Source organism: Microtus pennsylvanicus, chromosome 10 (assembly GCF_037038515.1).
Source record: "Microtus pennsylvanicus isolate mMicPen1 chromosome 10, mMicPen1.hap1, whole genome shotgun sequence".
Classification (NCBI taxonomy): domain Eukaryota; kingdom Metazoa; phylum Chordata; class Mammalia; order Rodentia; family Cricetidae; genus Microtus; species Microtus pennsylvanicus.
In genome coordinates this window covers 70,028,013-70,041,823 of record NC_134588.1, presented here as the reverse complement: position 1 = coordinate 70,041,823, position 13,811 = coordinate 70,028,013, and the positions used below count along the sequence as shown (strand labels likewise).

Here is a 13,811-nt window from a genome sequence, read left to right as displayed (position 1 = left end):
AGCCTAGATACAGGGCTGAGGGGCTTGGTCCTGCCTCAACATGATGTGACAGGCTTTGTTGACTCCCCATGGGAGGCCTTACCCTCTCTGAGGAGGGGATAGGGGGTGAGGTCGGGAGAAGGTGGAAGGGAGCAGGAGGAGGGGAAAGAGGGAGAACTGGGATTGATATGTAAAATAAGAAAAGATTGTTTAAAAAAGTAGAAAATAAATAAGACTAACAAAATCACAAAAGAGCAGCTAAGTGGAGATTGGCATACGGGTATTTTGTGTTGTATTATGTTGAATGTTTGGCTTGCTGCTTCTTTTGATTAGCTTGATTTTCTCACCACTATTCATCAAACCTTCAGAATAGGACCATTGCAGAGTGTTTCTGTTGATGAACTGGTACCCAGGACTACCTAGAGAGACAAATGAAGGCCTGTCATGTTGCCTCCAGTTACAAACTTAGGGAGGTAGTTTGACCAAGAATGTTCTAGCCCTGGCCTCTCTCTTGCTCAAAATTTTATTGGTTGCTTATCTACTTATCTATTCATGATTCATTAAAGACAAGATTTTTCTAAGTAGCCCGTACTAGCCTGTAACTTGCAATTCTCCTGCATCAGTCTCCTAGTGTTGAATTGACAGTTGTGGCCATTCTTGGCTATCAAATTACTTATTTTTGGTAGAATCATTTTGTCTTAAGGCAGTAAGTCAAATACTTCATGTGATATCTACATTAACTAGAATAATGAATTCTAATTAAACCTAGAAATCCCACAAGTATATTCAATATCACAAAATTTGTTATACGAGAATAACTTGGCTTATTTTGTGTCCTGTCTTCTGAGTCCCAATCTTTGTTCTTCATTATGCTTGAAAGTATGACTTTTCAAAATAATAGTTGCATGTAACAAGGCCATTTTATAGGGCTTTCCCCTGGCTTTCCAACGGAAGAGGCACACATGCCCTGACCTATGGAAAAACTAGAGCCCCAAACACTACATGACACTGGCTTATTTATCAGCTTATAAGCATCCAAATCTGTGCAGTACTTCTGATAGGAATTCAACACGGATGGCCAGAACTCAGAAGCAGGATGTAACATGTGTAACAGAAACAGAGTCAAACCCCAAACCACCCCAAACCATTACACAACCTGTTCTGTGGGATGAGGGATACAGCTCATCAGTTAACTTTTGTCCTGAGGATATTAATCATTATGGTCTGGCTATTTGGCTCAGCAAGTAAAGGCACCTGCTACTAAACCTGATGGCCTGAGTCCCATCCCTGACATCCACATGGTAGAAGAAGTAAACTCCTGCAGGTTGTCATCTGACCTCTACATGTGTTCCATGGCACATATATATATATATATATATATATATATATATATATATATATATATATATATATACACAAATATATAATATATATAATACTGCATATTATAGTATATCACTCCATCTACTCATAGTGGCATGTGCTCAATTGAGTTAGCAGTACTAGGAGTGATTGCTACCTACAGAAAAACCATATGACAGAAACTAAGACATCATCATTCGCTTTGGAATAGAAGGGACAAACACTTACATCACCTTGTCCTGTCATGAAGGTGATGTCCCACTCTCCTTGTACAAAGTGATTACCTTATGCTGAGCTCATCCGGATAAAAGAAAACCAAGGAGTCTTAAGTATTTCTGAGCAGAACACAGTAAAGGAACAGTAACATTTTTTTGAGAGGAGACCGTAAGATGTAAGCAGAACTTGCCTCCTGATGAGATGCTGAGGGTTAGGTGGCTTCCGGCCACTGGAAGCCATCAGACATCAACATTTCCCATACACAGTTTCAAGCATCGAAGCAGTTGGGTAATTAATGTCTTTTAAACTCTCAGCAGGCTGAATTGGAAAGAGCAAATATCTAAAGTAGAGTCAACATGGATAGCGAACTGTTACCTGATTGTGAAGTAATTATGCCTTAAATGAGAAGATGGCGGGGCGACACTCAGCTGGTGGCCTCTAATCCGTGAGATGCTTTGTACCTCACGGGAGTCTTCTTCAGCCTGGAAAGTCTTTCAAGTCAACTAATTAATGGCTTCTTTTTTTCTTATATTTATAATTATTTTTCTGTGAAAAAATATTTTAATTAAGACACGTAAAATAAAATTTTAAAGGAAATTACATATCATTTATTTTAAATATGACTGCCATTTTCAGAATGGAAGCCAATTGTAAGTTTGCTCATTGCCTAGTGACTTGTCACACGTTAGTTCCTAGGACAGGAAAAAGTTGTTGATCAGATCAAATTGTTAAAAATTTCATAGGCTCAAAATTAATTACCATCTTTACAAAAGAAGGAAAACTAACCCCTAAGCATTAGGGACTAGGGTGTGGAGAGCCACAGGTAATCCATACCCGACTTATTTGAGGTGTGTGAGTACTAATATCTCTGAAGTCCTGATCAACTGCGCTCTGTGTTAAAGGAAGACAGTGCAGAGACACCAGCATGACCTCTCAGCACACCTCAGCCTGTACTTCTACATGCATGCAAAAGGACATACTTGTTTTCCATGTAAGTCTGAAGGCCAGGGTGGGGACCTGGGCCCTGCCAGCCTGTCTTTCTGAGACTCCTGTGCAACTTGGCAATGCAGAACTGGTGGGGAATGCTGGCATTCAAGACATGGCTTTACAAAGAGATATTCTCAACAGCCTGGGCTACTCTCCCAATCACCCTGACTAGTGATATTTGCCTAGATTCAATCTCTGCACAGTCCCATTTAGTAGTTGTGGTGTTTTAGGTCTGAGAGTCTTTCTCAGCAAGTGACACTCACTGCGTCTGCTTATCTAGGTCTTGGGGACAGTTGGATGGCTCCGCAAAGTCCCTTTAGAGACAGACTCTTATGGCTAAGACACTGTCTGACAGCAGAATATTTTCCTCCAGTTTACACAGTCTTTTTCTTAGAGCATTGCAAATAAAATGTTTCCCAAATCAGTGTGACTTTTCATCAGTAATCCCTCGGAGTTGGATTGCTTGGGCAAACCAGCTACACATTCAGGCACAGCGAACCCTGAACAATGAAAAAGAAGGAATTGTACTCCTCTCCGGAGATTGATCCTTGCAAGTGTTAGAGCCATGCTCTCTCATATACACGGACATGCCTGTTTTACTTAGAGGAATTTTAGAAAATGCATGACATTAACACAAAGAACAAACCATGAACTGTTTCCTTTGGGTCACCTTGACAGCATCACAATTTGGGAGGGAAATAAAAGAGATTTGATGTAAGTAAATTACACTTAGAAAGCATTTTTAAACTTTTCAAGAGGAAATAGAACAACTATAATTTTTTTAAAAAAATCTACATTTTTAATTTTATGGGCATTGGGTATTTTGCCTGCATCTATGTCTGTGTGAGGGTGTCAGATCTCCTCAAACTGCAGTTACAGACAGTTGTAAGCTGCCATGTGGGGGCTGTGGATTGAATCTGTGCTTTCTGGAAGAGCAGCCAGTGATCTTGTGGGATCTTTGGAGGATCAGGGATCGGTACCAGCCTTCTTAATATTTTAGTACAAGATTTGGAATTTGGAAGGTGCCGCAGAACCTCTGTGTGCTGGCTGCATTAGCTGTCCTTGAGGATAAATTACAGGCTGACCTCGCCCTGCGATAGGAGTAAGCAGAAAAGCGCAAATGCATCTGCGGGGAAATGTCCTGAACTATAATTTATAATATAATGGTTTAGAACTATCATTAATGAAAGAGCAAAGAAGCCTGGTTCTATTCTGCAAGTGGAAAGTAACATCTTTAGTAAAGCACTCTGGTAGTGTCCACCCATTCTAAAAATATCACTTGAAACATCTTATGTAATTATAAACACTGTTCTGGATTCCGAAGGTGGAGAGGTAAAAACAAAAATAGCTAAACTCTTACTCCCTTCTCTGTTTCTTCCATCTCTAAAATCTTCTCTCTGGTGCTTAGTGGGAGGCATGTTCCCTTCCCTTTAGACTGCCAACAGCCCCACTGTCCTGTGGCCTCTGTATACTGAATGCCTGGCAGGGTTTCCATGGGCTTCCCATACTGCTTTGGGTGGGTGCCTTGGTACTTAAAAAGAATGTGTATACTGATGCTACCCCTGCCAACATTCTGTTCTTGAGTTTTTTTTAGAGACCTGTTACTCATGTGCATGTATGTTACGTGCACAGGTGCCTATATAGGCTAGAAGAGGGTAGAGCATCCCCTGCAGCTGGAGAGAAAGGTGCGCGAAAGCTACCCAACAAAAGTTTGGATGGAGGTCCTTTGGAAGACCATCAAAGAGCCATCTCTTCATCCCTGTGTTGTCTTTCCCAGCACTTCTGATTGCTAATTGATGTGTTCATGCACAGTGTGATAGGTTAACAAAGTATAAGTCTAGATATTACTTCCAAGGGCTAGTGACAGCATTCTATAATTTGATATGGAATATTTTAATTTGAATGGAAGATTAGGAGTGAAGATTTGTATCGGTCACACCGCCAAAGGACGTTTTTGTACACTGGAAACAGAAAGGTTTATTAAAACAGAACAAGGGAACATACAAAGCAGAATTAACAGGCAGCTGTCTGAGTTCGGATGGAGCACAGAGAGCTCTCCTTGGAGAGCTATGCTGCCTCTTTTCCCTTTATGATTTTGAGTGAAAGAGAAAGAATGAGGGGTGGGCCATGTCAGGGCGTCGTACTCCCCGCTGTCAATGTCGGTGTCTTTGAGTGCGGCAGAATTGAAATATATGGTTGTTCCTGGCATTATAAAAACTCCACACTATTCCCCAAATCCAAGTTATTTTAATTGACAGTCATTATGGAAAATCAGAGAAAGCCACTCGACAAGCTGTGAATGCTGCTGTAAATTCTGTCATAATGGGTGGTTCTGTGTCTGCTGCAATCTGTGCTCCAGCTTTAGTGCGTGTGTTCGTTCAGGAGTAGTGGCTTCTAGTGATCATGCTTATAATACCTACTGTGTGTCACGCACCATTCCAAGCGTGTCTCAATCACTAATTTCTTTTCCCCCCCAACATAATATTTAATGATTCTTTGGGAATTTTACATTATACTCCCCAATCCCACTCATTTCCCAGACCCTCCATATCTGTTCTTCATCCTTGCAGAATCCCCCAAAAGAAAATATAAAAATATTATTAAACAATCCTTCACTCCTCTGTCTTTCTCATCCAGCTTTCCATCCCTTCTTTGTTTTTCTTTGAAGCATTGTGTTACACAGTATACCCTTTGGTTCAAACAGCTTTACTTGGCAATCGTTCACTATAATGAGTGATCACTCAGGTTCAAGGCCTCTGGCTTTTGGACACCATCAATACTGGACCCTCATTGAAACCCCTTTTGGGTAGTCTGCTGTTGCTGTGAGTCATGGGGATCTGGCAGCTCTGGTTCTACAGGAGTAAACCCTTCACATGCTCCAGCCGGTCATAGATGGGGTTGATATTGGGATGAACCCTGGATGTGATCCTGGGTGGGAGCTGAGTTGTTCACTCCTAGCTTCCACTAAGACTGCCCCCATCAAGTGAAGGAAGAACCAGTTTTCTTGTGCCCATGCCACTAGGGGCTCCCCTTCACCTATGGTGAGGGGTTGGAAACAAAGTTGGGAAATATATGAAAAGTAACTTAATATAAGTTTTAAGTATAAGAGTTAGGGGGCAGATATGTGCTTAGAAAGACGTGGGTGTGGGCTCCTATGGGAGAGTAGCAATTGTGTAGCTAGCATTAGTCTTGGAAACCATTTTGGTGGCTTTCCAGTTCTGCCCATCAAATTGTTAAACATTGTCTTCCTTGTCTTTCTCCGGTGATACAGTGACTGTGGGTGCCTTGGATGGAATTATCATCAGATAAGGTAAAACTAGTAGCAACCAAGTTTTCACAAAGGGCTTAGGACACTGCCTTTGCTATAATGGCCTTTTTGATGAGAGCCCTAGAGCATTGTAAGTTCATAGCTGGGAAGAAAGGAAAGCCTAACCAACATTGCTCTTTGGATTGGAGTTATTAACAAGACATTTTAACTAGCATCTGGGCTAAGGGTCTTTCTCTCTCTCTTTTTTTTTTTGCCCCTACAATTTCCTGTCTTTCTCTTCATCTCATTATCTTATTGTAGTTTTGATTGATATCAAGTTCATATTCAATGAGGCAAGATGGCAAAGCAGGGAAAGAAAGAGGAACCCCCCATTCTAGAGTTTCTTGCTAGCCAAGGACCAAGAATCCCAGCACCATCACATTTGCTGTGAAAATTACTGACACAGAGACAATATCCTCTTAAAATATTATAATAACAAACCAGGCTCTAAGCCTGACGTGTATATTACCTGTCAAGACCTCTCACTTCTCCTGACTATTTTCTGGGAGTCTCCAAAACAAGACTGTTAAGTAAAATCTTTAAAAGTTATTGTTTTATCCCTGAGGAGGAGTTGTATGTCTACACACTGAAAAAGCCAGAGAAGGGCGCTGTATCTCCTGGAGATTCAGATGGTTGAGAACTGTTGTACATGTCCTATGAATCTAGCCCAGGTCATTTGGAAGAGCAGCCAGGGCTCTTAACCTCTGAGCCATCTCTCACCCAAGCTTATTAACTTTTTCCATGACAGTGAAATGTCTGAGCATCATAAGTCCCTGACATCTGGAACTTTAGCATCTCAAAAATGCTCATCATGGCACACTCTAGAAACCACTGTGATGCCATTGACATTATTTTTTCCTTTAAAGATGGATTTATTATGCCTATTTTATGTCTATGAATGTTTTGCCTGCCTGTAAGTACCCCTAAGAACCACAAGAGGGTCACAGAGCCCCAGGAACTGGGGTTAAAGATGGTTGTGAGCTGCCATGTGAGTGCTGGGAACTGAACCCTGGCCCTGTGCAAGAGCAGCAAGTGCTTTCAACAGCTAAGCTGTTGCTCCGGCCCCATCATTGTCTTCTTTAACGATCCTTTAAAACCCATGCAGGTCATACAACATAGCCATTGTTGATTTGGGGAGGTATGGCTTTCTTGTTGGAAATCTGTGCCCACAACTGTGTGTGTCTCATTTCTCCTTGGGTACCACTCTATTCATTCTGGTGCTTAAAAATCTGTGTTACAGGTGTCTTTTAGTATGCTCCAACTCTGCTTTAGTAGGGCGTGTCCTGTGTTTCTTTTCCGTGATAACACAGAGGATCCAGCTTTGCAGGAATTGAGGTCCCTGAGGGGGAGGGGAACTTTCTAGACAGCCAAGGGGTGGCAGCATGGAACTGTGTCTCTTTACCTGTTACCACTGACACTCAACAATTACAAAGAACTCATTAAATATGGTTTCTAGTATAGTTTAAGTATACACACACTCATATATTTTTATGTACACACAAACCCAAATGTTACATGGCTAATGTTTCTGTTCTAATTTTAATAACTCCAAGGCCTTGTATATATTTATTGTCGGCTAGAGTTTCAATTTATTTAATTTACTATTTCTTTATTTTTAAGATGAGGACAAACTGCAGCATGTCCCACACTTTTTTCAAAGGACTGTTGGTGAGGAGAGAGGCTCTTCTGGGTTGTTGTGAAATGTTATTTACTAGTTGAGCACAAGCAGTCACTGGGCTTAAACCCAGTCACTACTTTGAGAAAACCACCATTGTCCCACCATTGTAGCAGTGGTAATTTTGCCTTTATTTTTATTTTCTTGCTCAGAAAAGGTAATTAATGATGGCGGAAGAGAAGAAGCTTACCAATAGGATGCTATTACACATGGGAACTAGCACACTGATGGTAGAAGGCAGAAGAAATATTGGTGCAGGGAATTTAAATAAAATGGCATTTGAATTTGGGGCATTTTAATGTGTTGTTGTAGTGTTAAGAATAGAGGAAAATAATTCTCTAGAAAGGAAAAGAAAAGTATTATTCTGTGTGATTCTCTTTTTTTAAGATAACAATGGGAAATATGCAAATCTCACCAAATGTGCCTTCAGAGACGTGCATCTTTATAATCTCCTAAACAAGAATTATTGACTTTGGATTTGGGGGGACAGGCAGATAATGACAGCATTTCACGCTGAAATTCCATTGAAGGGTTTCATGAAAATCATGTTTGAAAAGTGAATCTCTGAAGAGAAACATTTTATGTTTCTTATATTATTATTTAAGCCCATCTCCATTCCCCCCTCCCTGAATAGAGTTTCTGAACACTGCTATCCAACCCCCACTTCTGGGAAGGCGGTTTCCAAAGTGTGGGTCTGCTGAGTGTTTCCTTGGTGGCTGCCCCTGCCACAATCTTGCTTTTGAGCCGACTGGTCCTTTTCAGACCATGTTGTGGTCTCTCACCGAGCTCAGATGCAGGCTGTATCTGAGTGGCTGGGCCCCCAGTGAACTCTTCCAGAACAGAAGAGATTAGGACTCTCAGAGAAACCAGCTCTCTGATGGATGGGCTTCTCACTTGTTTTGTTTTTGAGACAGGATTTTACCATGTGATTCTGACTGGCCTATGTAGAGTCCGATGACTGACTGTTTTGCCTCCAGAGTTCTGGGATTAAAGACATGTACCACCACAGTTGGTGAGACCTTAGTCAGTAAATGACCACTGTAGTAATTTTGAACCAGTTTTACTTTAAAAAAAATATGAGGGAGTCAGTATTTTTTAAATGATCACTGTTTTCATAATCTCTCTCGTATCTGTTAAATCATAATGAAATGAAACATCATCAGACCAACTATTTTTAAATCGGTGATATAGATTTATGAAAACACGTGTGATTTTTGAGTTTTGGTATGCATTCCCGTGATGTAACCCACTGCGTGAGAGAGCAGAGAGCACTCTTCTCATCTTCAGCCTTGAGGAACACATTTTGCTTTGTTAAGCAGGCTTCCTACAGTTTCGCTGTGAAGTTCCCTTTGAAGAGCGGGACGATAAATAATGGGGCCTTTCCAATTGTTGTTTGCCAAAAGGTATTGTGGAGGTTTTTGTGTGCACGGTGACTCGTGTGTTCATTGTTGTGCTGTTGCCTTGGTCCCTAGGAGCCGAGGATGGCAATGCCTGTGTGTCTCCAACCTGGCTGTCCCCAGTGTGTTTGCGAGTTCTAGAGGCTGTTCGGAGAGCGCCGCAGCCGGAGATGTGCTGGAGAGCCCTTCTGGTAAGAGTGCCGCTCTCTCGAATGATTTGTTTGAATGAATTTCCAGACTGAAGCTGTGTGTTTCTTCTATCTCTGTCCCCTGGGAGTTGGAGCTTATTCTACCTGCTTCCTCTTTTTGCTTAAGTTGGGTTTTCTCGGGTCTGAACAGTGTGCTTTAATAAACCCAAAGTGCCTCGCCTGTTGGAAAGTTCTGTTCTGTTGTGGTTTTGTGAATGACAACCGCTTATTTGATTCTTCTAGGGCTGTTACCATATTCTGCGTCAGGCAGTTATTTACATAATCAAAATAGGAGCACTTTTTCTTGCCATAAATAATTACATTAATTTGAATGCCAAAGGAAAAAAAATGCCTTGGCTTATTCTTCTAGTATTTTGACCAAATACCATTTCATTTCTAAGGCAGTGTTTTAGTTAATTTGTTTGTCTTTGTTTTGTTTTGTTTTAAGAATTTGCTTCATTGGAGAAAACATCTTCAGACAGAGCTGTCATGAGGCAGAAATGAATTTACAGCTTTAGGAGTGACAACCAAGATTTATAAAGCATCAGAAAGCTTATTGGCACATTGAAAATTAATGATGTTTTGGAGCAAATTATAGTATGATGTGGCAGAAATATTTTGCAATTCCAGAAGGCACCCTAAACACAACAAGGAGTGCTTAACAGAACAGAACACGTGGTATTGTATGTTGAATAACTTTCCTTCTGCACAGGACTGTATGAAATGATGTTTTCGGGGTGTGGGGACAGATATGAAGGGTGGCTGTTCACTGGTACATCATTTCCTTCCTGAAGCTCAGTAATTGCTGTAGTTGGCTGACTTCACCCGTGAAGCTCTCCTGCACTCTGTTGTGGGGTTCAAGCAGAGATTGAACGGCTTTGTTACACTGAGGTGCAGAACAAAGGCTTTCCATCATCTTCTGTGTGTGGAGCTCTCTGAGTGCCAGGAATTAGAACTGGAAAACAGCACCTAGTCTCTTCCCATTACCCATAAGCAATACGTATGTGCCCACGATAGCGAACTAAAATAGCCTTGAAAATAGACGGGCCGCGGTTGTATGAGAGCCTGCTAAGCCACCCTGGAGGCTGTTACCTCCACTCTGAGGCTCGTTTCTCATCACGTCCACCCTTGTTCACACAGATCTCTGCTAGAACTTCCCAGACAAAGGGATTTTAAGTTTCAACTTGTTGGTATTCTGAATTATCCACATCCCTATCTTCCTATGAACGGTGGGATGTTCTGCTGACTTTGACAAAACCCTCCCATTTAGACTACACTGTGTGTCAGGATGGATACCTCTCTATAGCCCATCGTAGAACGTTCCACATAGGAAGGGCAACAGGAAGGATTCGTTTTCGCTTGCCCACGTGGTTACTGGTATAGCAGACTGGGTGGCAGCAGCCTTATGGGCTGTTGTCTCCTCCTTATTGCATTTTTTATGAGTGCTCATTTTTTCTACTTAGATTTGCTTTTTATTTCCTTTTAACTACTAATGAACTGGCATACAGTAGGTGATTTTTTTTTTTGATATTTTAGGAGAGCCTGTAGATTGAAAATTAACTTGAGGGTCTCGGGAGGTCTTCTGGTACATTGAGGGCGAGGGCATATCGTTGCTGATGGTCTAAGGAGAGTCTTTTCTAGGTGTCTTAGGCATTCTTTCTACTTGATTTGGCAATGTCACCATGCATTCCAGAGACTGCTCCACATGTTACTTTAATATTGTGAATTACGCCCCTCTACTCATAGTCTATGTTTGTTGGAGATACGGCAAGGTCCCAGAGCTTTCATAGACACTTGGGATTTCCAAATATGCGGTGGTGACAGGGCACAGAATTGTCCTGGAGATGCATTTTTTTATTTATCAATATTGGTGGTAAGAGTTTTCTAAGCCTACTTGTGGGGACATTGGGCCATAGTGAAATCAAAGTGTCCGAAGTCTCTAACAGAACCCAGTGTCCCTCTGAGCATTCTGCTTCACGTCCCCAGTGTCACACTGTTTCTGGGTATTCCGCCTCTCATCCCCTTATTTTCAAAGTCAGGAAAGAACACTGAGATCCAGAGAGACATTTTTCACATTAGCTGAACCAAGAGTTTTATCCAAGGCAGCTAAGACTAATTTAATCTACTTCCCTTCCTTTCCTTAATCAGAATTCTCATAGAGGGATTAATTAGCAATAAAGCAACATGAGAGAAAAGGGAAGAAAGAGAGGGCATAGATAATCCACAAACTATACATAATCATCTCTGGGTAATCAAAAGTTAACTGTCATTAACATGACATTTTCTTTTAAAGCCAAGCAGAAAATTATGATTTTTGGCACTAACCTAATCTTTAATTATACAGCAGTTCCATTCTTTCCCTGTGTTAGTTCAGAGAGCTATAAATTATATTAGTCTAGGGCTTTTGTGTCATTTCCTTTCCTTTTCCATGATTTATATAGTCAGAATACTGACCTATAATTAAGTGTTCTTGAGAACGGCCTCCAGTTAATTAAATGCTGTGCAGTGTGTAGGGTGTGCTGTGCCAAAATTCCAAAGGAAGAGGCCAGTCCTGGGTTAACTATCTCTGCAGAGGCTGGCTAAGTCTCAGTGATAGTCGCATATGACTGTTGCAGCCATTATACGAAATAAAAATGAATCTCTCTCTTGGCTATTGTCTGTAAAAGGATATAAAATTCATCTTTTTTTTTAACAATTTAAAGATACAATTTCAAAAAGTGGTTGTCTCATTTGAGACATGCTCTGGGTTTTAACTACTGGTTAAGCAGGTTTATGACAAGGAAACAGAAATGAAAGTCATGTCTTCCTCTCACACTTCCTTACAGCCAGTCTTTCCACTGTAAAAAGAGAAGACGCTGGGGAGTCACAGTGGTCCCAAGGCATTGCTCCTCCATGTAGTGCCGTGAGGTCTGGGAGGGGATAAACACCACCACCCTCTTGTCTAGTGCCAGGGGCTCGCCTAATTCTGAGGCTGATCTGAAGCTCACCTCTCTCCCAATCTCTTCATCCAGACACCCTCCCCACAGTGCCTTCCTTCCCAGTTCCTTTGTGGATCAGAAAACAGGATTCCAAGGCAGGTTCTGGGATCTAGGGCAAGTCAAGAGGTGGGGACTGCGTGCAGAGGTAGGAGATGAGCTTTTTTCTTTGTGGATCCACTTATTCAGAAGGGCCTCCAGACCTGCCTAGGACACTGCCTCTAAGCATGTGTTTAGTCAAGTGCGTATTGTATTGGTTGTCTGTGCACAGGAGGGCACACTCATGGGCACAGTTGGGTGGAGGGAGCTAGATTCACAGATACATCTGGTACACAGAGTGTTTTAAGTAGTTACAGTGTTTGTTTTAAAACTGGAAAGGTCTCAGTCTAAGATCCAGATAGCCGATTCTTTAGAAAACTTTAAACGCTGGTCACACAGTATCAGTGTAATAAACCAGTATTGACACAGTAATGGGGTGTTTCCTGGTGCTTAGATGATGGGGTACCCTGCTACCCAGACTGTGTGGGGACCAGCATATGTTTCCTTTTCTTATGTTGTCCTGGTCGCTTGCATGTTGATGGTTGAGGAGAGATGGATAAGTTGAGAGACAGAATTAGTCTTGGTCAGGTCAAGGGGGAAGCAGGGAAAGTGGCAGGGTAGGCACCCAAAGGTACAGCCACAGGATGCTGATGCTCTTGGAGGACAACGCTAACAACACATTCCTTTCTCCTCTCTTCTCCTCCTGTCACTTCTTTCCTCTTCCTCCTCACCTCCCCTTTACCCTCTACTTTTACCTAGCACACACACACACACACATTCTCTCCCTTTCTCTCTCTCTTTGTGTTTCTGTCTCTCTTTGTCTCTCTCCCTCTCTTTCTCTTCTTCTCCTGCCTCCTCCCCTCCCCTCCCGTTCCTTTCCTTCTTCTCCTTCCCCCATGCCTCCCTTCTTTTCTACTCAAGTTCTCTTTCTGTAGTCCAGGCTAGCCCAGAAATCACTATGTATCCCCATCTACCTAAGAACTCAAGACAATCCTTTTCCCTTAACTACCCTAGTTTGGGGTTACAGGCATAACCCAAAAGGACAATTTTCTTCTTTAAATAATGCCCACAACTGCCCTAGAGTTTTCTCTGAGTGACATTTGTTAAAGCACCATGTGCTTCAGAAACCTGTGATACCTGCACTCTAAGTCAGATGAGCATTTTTAGATTTCAGTCCTATAGATATTTTCTCTCCTTTGACCTAAAAATAAGACTCTCAGGTAGTCCTTCCCATGTATGGTACTTGTTTTCAGTGATTTCAAACCAGCAAAATGACTATCTGAAGACGGTCTCTGGTTCTGGTCAGTATCTGTTGGAGCATTTGTTGGAGTCTCTTCTTCATGCCTAGAAATGGAATCCTTGTTTTATGTGGGAACTCTTTAACCTGTGGCCCAAATATCAAAAGTTAACGTATTTTTACAGCAGTGGTGTGTAAGTTGTATTCGGTAATCCCTTCAGTTCTGAGTACTCCTTTGCTTTTGTAGTAGAAGCTGTTCCTTACTTTCACATAGAAATCAAAGTGTCAGAAAAGACACTCTGTGTGATGCCCTAGGAAAAAAATATTTTCTTGGGGTTGAATTTTGGTCAAAATCATTGTTTCCATTTTTTCCCATGATGCATGCCTCACATTTGGTTTGTTTTGGCAATTCTTTCAGAAAGCCATCATAGATGCTGAACATGTTCTTT

General features: G+C 41.6%; 1 protein-coding gene across 2 annotated transcripts in view; it reads left to right on the top strand.

The window, feature by feature from the left end:
* The window catches only part of Rarb (retinoic acid receptor beta), a 649,902-nt gene that overhangs the window by 75,951 nt on the left and 560,140 nt on the right, over positions 1-13,811 (top strand). For both annotated transcript variants that reach the window (XM_075988633.1, XM_075988632.1), the window contains exon 2: positions 8,999-9,114. The gene's annotated coding sequence lies outside the window, so the exon portion shown is untranslated. The remainder of the gene's footprint in view (positions 1-8,998; positions 9,115-13,811) is intronic.